This window comes from Carex rostrata, chromosome 15, assembly GCF_964058835.1.
Source record: "Carex rostrata chromosome 15, lpCarRost1.2, whole genome shotgun sequence".
Taxonomy (NCBI): Eukaryota; Viridiplantae; Streptophyta; class Magnoliopsida; order Poales; family Cyperaceae; genus Carex; species Carex rostrata.
Window position 1 is genome coordinate 7,333,813 of NC_135932.1, and position 9,490 is coordinate 7,343,302.

Sequence of the window (9,490 nt, forward strand, 5' to 3'; positions counted from 1 at the left end):
ATGATAGAAAATTAGACATTAGGAATTAATTTCTTCTCGAGAAACAAATATATAATAAATTAATAGTTATGGCATGACAATTACTGTTTCTAAGTAGGGATGATTAATGAGCGAGTTCGAGCGAGTTGGGGTATGTTCGTGTTCGGTTCATTAGCTTAATGAGTGAGTCGATTTGAGTTGAGAAGACAATACTGAGTTGACAGCGGTGCTCGTGCTCGGTTTGTAAAATGCTCAAGTTGACTTGTGCTCAGTAAGCAACTTATTTAGAAATCAAGCTTGTAGGCAATTTGAATTTTGTTTTGAATTTTTTTGTTTCGGATACATCATTTAAAAATTAATTAATTTTGATAAAACAAAAAACTTTGACACACTTTTGTAGGGCATTCCCTGAGGAGACACGAAGCAATATTCTTCTAGTCATGTTAAAGAAAAGAAAAAAAAAAGATCAAACCATAATTTAGAAGTCTCATAAACTTTTAAGGGCTGATAAAAAATTCCAAAAACATTTCACCTATAGCTCCCCTGCCAATATGTATTTTTTTTAGTAGCAAATAGATGTAATGTTAATTTCATTGTCAATCTAAATTAAATAAATTTTGGCATCTATCCTTGAGAAGTGCCAATAGTGGTCTAAAAATGTTAACTTGGCAACTAAAATGTCAATCTTAAATAAATCATGTATTGACTAATTATTTTCAATCATCAATTTATTTAAGTGTCAATTTTTCAATGAAATTGAAATCTGACAAGGAGAAAAAAAAACTATAGAGAGAAGCATATACTTCTCTTATTGGTAGACAACCATATGCGAAGCTTTTCAGTCAGGAATTTTTTTTTTCAAACACATTTGCTATTTTTAGTATTTTGGGAAAATGATATCTTACTTTTTAATTAAAAAATAACACAATTAATAAGGATCTTTAGTTAACACTGTATATAACTATCTTTGTAATAACCTCTCTCACTAATGTCAATATATTTCTTTGACAAAAAAAAAGAAATATAATTAAAAAAATTAGCTAACCATATGTTGGTTAAGAAGCATGTTGTGTGAATGGGATCAATTGATTCCATTTATTTTTTTTATTTTTATTTTATGTTATGTATAACATTTGATCTCCATAGTTTGACAGTCTTGCTCCGCCTCTATATTAGTTGATTGACCATATGATCCAAGAGTTGTTCGGCAAATCCCAGGAATAGTGCTATTTGGAATCGTAATTTAGAATAGTACTAGAAGGGTGCAACCCCAATGAGTGATATAAGAGCTATTTTTCAACTATTCATAACAGTGATAATGTTGTTTGATAAAATGTTGTTGCAAAAAAAATATAATATTTTTTTTAAATATTGTAGAGAAAATAAAAAAAGACAGAAAATACCCCCAATTACTGATTAGTAAATGCATGATTCCATACAAATATATGATATAAACTTTGTATGAAACAATTTTAATTGCAAAACTGATGCATAATTCTTGATGTAATTCTGTTTAATTTGTAAAAAATGAAAAATCTTGATAAATAGAATTAGTGTTTTAAATAGCGCGCTATAACGTTTTCGGACTATAAAAGTTATGCCGATATTAGTACTATAGCAGTGCAATATGAGCATAATATTTTTTTTAACCGTTCCGCTATAACGCAATAAATGCTATTTAAATCTTTAAATGGAACCAATAATCAGTTGACATACTGGATAGCAATGAAATCCTCCTGAAGTTAATATATCGGAGCTGAAATTAACTATTTATTGAATTACCAAAAATTATTTCATTGAGATATATAATTTGTTACATCAAATGACAGATAACTGGTGAAAGATGGAGCTTTCAATCAATTTCAATGATTAAATAGCGGAGGATTCGTGTAGAACTGGGGAAGGATTTGGGTGCAGAGAAAAGAGATAAAGAGATAAAGAGAAAAGAAAAGTCTGGCAGTTGGCACTCGTGTGGGGGAGGGTTTGTTGGTTGGCCCCCTTTGTGGGCAGCAACGATGGCTACCTCCACTGCCTGACAAAACATGTTCTCTTTCGTCAGCTTTTCATTTTCTCTGCTCATTTCTTTTCTACACATATCTATTATTATTATTATTAATTTTTTAAATAGCACATATTTCAATGAAACAAGTACATTAAATTTGATTTTTTTTAAAAAAAAAACTCCACCAATTCTCGAGGCAGAAATACATTATACCATTAAGTTTACTGCATGCAAATTGTCTTCACCGATCCAGCTATTTTTTGTAAAATTTAAATCCACCGTACCTGTTTGATTGAAATATTTAAATTTAATTCTATTTAACAAAAAAAAAAATCTCTATTATCTATACCGTTCTTGTAAGTTTTTATATATCTTCTCGCACCAGTAAGATCTTGCCTACTGCCTCCGCCGGTTTTCATAAAATAAATAAATAAACAAAGTTGCCACAATTTTTAGAAAATAAAATAACCGGGGACTCAGCTAATAGCGGCGTTCTACTCAGAGGTGGGAAAATTAGTCTGGAACTGTAAAAAAAAAAAAAAAAAAAATTCAGTTTGAGTAGTTTTCGAATTTTTATGCTTCTGGATGTAGATTTTTTGTTTTTTTTGGATATTAATAAAAATTTCGGCATCTATTTTGTGTGTGTGTGTTTAGTTCGCGCTATAGATCATTCGATCGAAGAATGCAATACTAGGGAATGTCATTTTAGAGAATGTGTTATTACCATGTTTTATTTGCACATGACTATTGCTTCAGTATTTTAAAAAATGTGTTATTATCATATCTGATTTGCACATGACTATTAGCTGAGTTCCTAGTAAAAATGATTTTTTTTCAAAACCCATGTCAGTTATGTATTTTTTTTGTACAAGATGATAACTAAAAATAAGTATGACATAGATGGAGTTAATCAGTTAATGTCCTTCTATTTTGTCATATTTATTATAAAATTATGTGCGTTAGTTTTTTTTAAAGGTCATATTTAATCTTCATAAAAATATAGAAAAAAATATCTTATTGTTGATTTATGAAATTATATTTTACATTTTAGATGTGATAATTGTATTTATATTAACATTTAATGTGATTCTTGATAATTATATTTTACATTTAATTGTATTTACATCTTGATCTATGAATTTATAATCCAGTATCTTGAAAAACAGACTATTTAATTAGTGCTTTGTAACACAAGGCGTTTCCACGCAAATATTTATATATTACCTTCTTAATTTTTTTTCATGGTTTATTTAAAATAGCGGTTTTTCAATTGTATATTCAAGATTTAAGGTACATCTTATATTATTAGTGTATATCTGAGAATTGAAATATACATTTGAGAGAGAATTTTTTTTTCTCTTTTTCATCCAGGAAAAAATATTTTCGAAAATTTATTAACAAATATTGATATAAGATTTTGTGTACATTTTTTTAAGATAAAAAATTATAGACTAACAAATGAGAATATGATACAAAATTTTCTTAAATAAAAAATAACTTGATACTATTATTGAAATTTTAGATTGACTGTGTGCTCTTTACCAATGAATGATTGACTATTCAGGATCCAAAGTATTTTAGATGTATGCTGTAGTTATTCTTAACATAAAAAAAATATAGATTGTTATTCTATTTTCATGTTATGTTGGGCTCCTTGGAAATTAAGAGGATATTATTATAGAGGAGGATTCAAATGCATCACGGTTTTGTTCTACAATATGCTCCACATATTTTATATATGTTTTTAAAGTCCAAACAGTCGATCCAAATTGCTAAACATGATTTTCATAATAAAATATTCTTGGAGACCAAATTTTATATTTTTAAATTTTTTTTACTATTTGTTTACATACAATATCACTTTTGTGGATGGTCTAGAATCTCATTAAAACAGTAATTTTGTATATATCTAAAAAAAAAAATAGTAAAAAAATTCTAAAAAATATAAAATTTGGTCTCCAGGTATATTTTATTATGAATTTCATGTTGAGCGGTTTAGATCAATTATTCAGACTTTAAAAATAAAAATAAAGAATGTGAAACATATTGGAGCACAAAAAACATGATACATTTGAACACTCCTCGTTAGTGTATATACTGAATCAAAAGTTATACTCATAAAGAAAAAAGTAACAACCATGACAACTGTTCAGCTAATTTTAAACAGATTATGAAGGTACGTATCAGGTATATTCATCTGTAGCATCATTAGTATGCACATGATAAATCCAAACAAACAGCACCCAGTAACACTACTTGAGCCAAAATTAGTAGTAGGAACCAATAAAGGAGCTGATTCTTTAGTTTGTCCCCCCCACGTGAACCCAAGCAGAGGCCACGAGTGCAGATTTAAAATTAAAATTAATTTTATTATTTATCACTAATTTACTGGAATCTAGATTTATCAAAACAGAAAAAGAGTATAAAATGTTTTTTTTTCTTGATGAGAAATACTGATCCAGAACTTTTGGATTTGCAATTGATTTGAACTACTAATATTAAAAAAAAAGTCCATTAGAATTGTTATTTACAAAACATGTATAGAAAAATAGTAAATGATGTACATTGAGTTTAATAATTTAAGGGAGGTTTAAATTTGCTATTTGATTTAAAAAAAAATTAGCTATAGTTAATTAACAATAATTTCACCCATCAAAAGAAAGTTATGTTAGTTTTTATTTTATTATGTGGTTTATGTTATTATTGTACACTAATTTAATTTACATAATTAATGAAAAAATATCTAAATTTTTGATAGAAAAAAATCAGATTGCTATTTATAAATATACTGGTCTCAAATGTTGCCTCATAATCGGCCATTTTTATTAATATCCTTAAAAAAAAAAAATTTAAAAAATACCCCCACATTGAATTTCTTTTTAAAAATGCCCCAACCGCCAGGCCCACGGGCGGCCCAAAACAAAAGCGGACCGCCCGTGCCACTGGCGGGTCACTTTAACTAGTGGGGCGCCCGTGGCACGGGCGGTTCACTGTTCACAATTTTTTATTTTTTTTTATTTTAGATCTTATTATTTTGATTTGAATAATTTTGTGAATTTTTTTTTTCTTATTTAGAGTGTATCCCAAAAAATAAAATATTTGATATATTTACGAAGTGATGTCGTAAATCTTTATAACTTTGATTTTTTTTATTTTTATTTTTTTGGTGAACTTTGATTTTATTTGTCAGTTGGATATCACAAGTCTAAATATAACAATAATTAAGGACTTGGCATTTATTCTGGTTTTTATAATATATGTATAATATACACATACACATATACACATGTAGAGCATTCAAAAATACACATAATTGATATAAATTTCAACTTATTTGCATTTTTTTACAATTAGTTAAGAATTTTCAAAGTTTAATTTTTGAAAAAACTTTAAACAGCTGTAACTTTGGCTAGGAAACTCGGATTTACGCGTATGAGCACTTTTCGGAAAGGGGAGAACGAGACGGATCCGTTTTGCCCCGGTGGAACACCGGACATCGTCGTATCGGAAGCATCAGAATTTCAAAAAAATGTCGTTTAGGATCTCAAAAATTTAGTTTAAGTTTTCGTTCGATGGTAGGCATTAAAAAACAGCGATTTTCAAACCATCTTAATAAATAGTAAAAAAAATCAAAAAAAATGTAAAATTTGGTTTCCAAGCACATTTTAATATAGATTAAACATCTAACGGTTTGGATCGGCTATTTGAACTTCAAAATTAGAGAACCGTCCATCCCACGGGCGCTCCACTAGTGCTCCGTTTAATTCATGAAGTAGCGTAGCCTTACTCTACATGTATATATATGTATATTATATATATAATATATGTATATGTATATATTTATTATATATATATATATATATAGAGAGAGAGAGAGAGAGAGAGATGGGCTACAGTGAGTTGCGAAGTAAAACGCATTTCTACTGCACGCCGTATTTTTATTTTGAAAGTCCAAACGACCGATCCGAACCGTTAGATGTTTAATCCATATTGAAATGTGATTGGAGACCAAATTTTACATTTTTTGGAATTTGTTTACTATTTATTAAGTATTTTTGAAAATTGTTGTTTTTGCTGTGAACAGTGAAAAACAGTAAAATTTTCTGGACCATCAGATCAGTGACTTTCAAAATTGCTTAATAAATAGTAAAAAAATTCCAAAAAATGTAAAATTTGGTATCCAAGCACATTTCAATATGGAGAACAAGATGAACGGTTCGGATCGACATTTTGAACTTTAAAATTACAAAATATGAGCGTGAAGTAAAATAGTCGCTTTACTTCACAACTCACCGTAGCCCATCTCATATATATATATATTATAAATAAATGAGTTTATAAAAAAAAATTGTATATATGTGTATATGTGTATATGTGTATATGTGTATATGTTTATATGTGTATATGTGTATATGTTTATATGTGTATATGTGTATATGTGTATATGTGTATATGTGTATATTATACATATATTATAAAAACCAGAATAAAGGTCAAGTCCTTAATTAGTGTTATATTTAGACTTGTGATATCCAACTGACAAATAAAATCAAAGTTCACCAAAAAAATAAAAATTAAAAAATTAAAGTTATAAAAATTTACGACATCACTTATATCAAATATTTTATTTTTTTGGCATACACTATAAATAAGAAAACTTTTTTTTCACAAAATTATTCAAATCAAAATACTAAATACTAAAAAAAAAAAAAAAAAAATGTGAACAGTGAACCGCCCGTGCCACGGGCGCCCCGCTAGTTAAAGTGACCCGCCAGTGGGACGGGCGGTCCGCTTTTGTTTTGGGCCGCCCGTGGGCCTGGCGGTTGGGGCATTTTTAAAAAGAAATTCAATGTGGGGGTATTTTTAAAATTAATTTTTTTTTAAGGATATTAATAAAAATGGCCGCCTCATAATTATTAAATATTTCGTCTCTTTTTGAGACTCATCTCATTCTAGAAACTTCATTCATTTATTTTATTGAAAGAGAGAATCAAAAGAAAAATACCTAAGGTCTCCATTATCACGTCTAAGAAAAACCACTAATGATTAGTATTTATGCTTCTGCTTAACGATGTCGTCACTGCAAAACTGTAAGATTTAAATTACATTTGCTATTTTATTTTAGATTTATGAATTCTGAATTGTTCGTGTTCTAAGTGCAAAACACGTTACGATTTTATTATTTCTATCATTTGATAGCAGACCAATCCTAAATATACTGGAGCAATGAAATTTTTTGGTAATTAATTAACAATAATTTCAACCATCAAACAAAAGAAAGTGATACCAGATCCATCCTGTCAGCAACAGTAGTAAATAATAAACAGACATAAATTGCACAAAAAGTACACCTCAGAAATTTTTAACAAAACTGAAAAGATAAAAAAGAGTACTGATTCATGGCTCCCAGCATTGTCCCAAATCTGTCCCAAAGAAACACAGCCAGTGCTGCAATCTAAAATTTGATGATACTAAAGTTGACATCTACCAAGAAAAAAAATCGGCACAATTATCATAATATTGATTGTATTATATGCTTTTGCAAGAAAGAAATGCATTGGATACACACAGAAGGTAGCATGGTAGAGCCCAGGAATGAGGTGACAGTACAGATTGTGATGCGATGGATCTTCTCTGGGGTCTAAATAAAATTCATTCATTCATTCATTGATTCATTTATCTCATTATTGGATTGAATGATTTACATACATATGGAGATATATAGTGGGAATAAGATTGCCTCAGTGTAATTGATATGGGCGCCATTGCAATGTATTGTTCTTGTCTCCTGACCCATCAACTTTTTTTTTACAGTAAAATCCGTAGACGATTTTATTAATTTAAGTTATTACACAATATTAGACAGAAAATGTCTTAAAAAACACTCAGCTATAAACAAACTAAAAATACACAGTGGTATGTGCATCCTGTGGATACAATTTTAGTCATCCTTGCTTAATGGAAATGATAGGAGCCTAATGATGGTTTTCTCTGTGCGCATAGTTGTCTGCTGGCAAACTTCATCGTAGAAGGCACTAAATCAGCCGGGTCAGGACAGTCGCCACTCAGCAATTCCAAGAGAGGCACTGAATCAAATCAGACGAGGAATTCCTGAAATTTGCTTTTTTGGTGTTAATTTGTGTTCTGTTTTTCCAAGAATGGAAGTATGGAGCTACAATAAGATTACTTCATAAAAGCAAGCAGAACAATATGGGTTATATACTTATGTTCAATTGTTCATTAATCATAGGAGGCCTTCTTTGCTGTAGATGTGTACATGTAGGCAACACACTTTGCACATTAAATAGTTTGAGATGAAACAGAGTTTGGTACCAGAAGTGGCAAGCACAAAGCACACCGACAGTACCTAGACAATACAGTCCCGGATTTGTACTGTCTTTTCATAAAAGCACAAAAATACATTATACTAGATGTATACACATACATGCCAGCTCGTGTGGGCTCTTTACAGCTAAGTACTTTAAATCTACGATCTGTATACACCTCATGTATACCCCTAAGATAAAAACAGTGTATGTATTGGCAATGTCTTTCCTTTCTATTTTTTTCCTTAAAAAAAAAATGGAGCAGCAGCTTCATATGCATGACCTGAATCTCCATTGATACTTGTCTGTTACATGTTAGCATCCGAAGGAACAACAACCTGGTTGTTTTGTTCTTTCCTGTGTATTCTGACAGTGTAAATTATTACCTAATTAACTAGTGGTGTTGCTCTTGCTTAATTTGGCTTACCTCACTAATTAATTAAGAAATTAAGTTGTTAGATTGGCAGTATCATACTAGCCATGAACTTTATCTAATAACATTGATTATGATAGCGATAAGTTCTTAATTTGTTCAATTCATGCACCCATAATAACACATTAAGACTTTGATGCCTCGACTCGTAGCTGTTTCAGGTCTCCTCAACCGCCAACAATAGTTAGATCCACATGAAGCATGTCTGTTGGCATCTTGTAATCAAAGTTAAAGCACAAAATTATGAAGAAGAAACTTGGCTACAAACATTGGATCTTCTTCCAGTTAGTTCAATGGAGGTATCCATTTCATGGGTCCATGCATGGAAATTTGGTCGCTCAGTGAAGATGATCATGACACTGATTGATGGTGAATTGTTGCACGGAGAGATGTGGGTTTGTGCACGAGTGGGACAATGAATTGAAGTAGATGGCAAAGGGTTGTTTTAGCAATGCCTAGATGGGTTGCATGTTGCCTTCAGTACTAGTTGAAAAGGGTTGAATGTACCAATGTTGATGTATACATTTGCACCTCATTTAATTGGGATTTGAAAGGTACTAACGAATGAAATAAGGAGGAACAAAATATCCATTCTCGAGCTATTTGACTAATTCCTTCCAATTTAAGGCCTTTTTGGGCTAAAGTGGTCTAGATCATGATCGACCAGATATGACTCCAATGAGGGGAAAATTATATAAAGATAAAAAGGAAAGCATCAGCTTTTCCTTCAGGCCCAAAAAGGCCCATAAC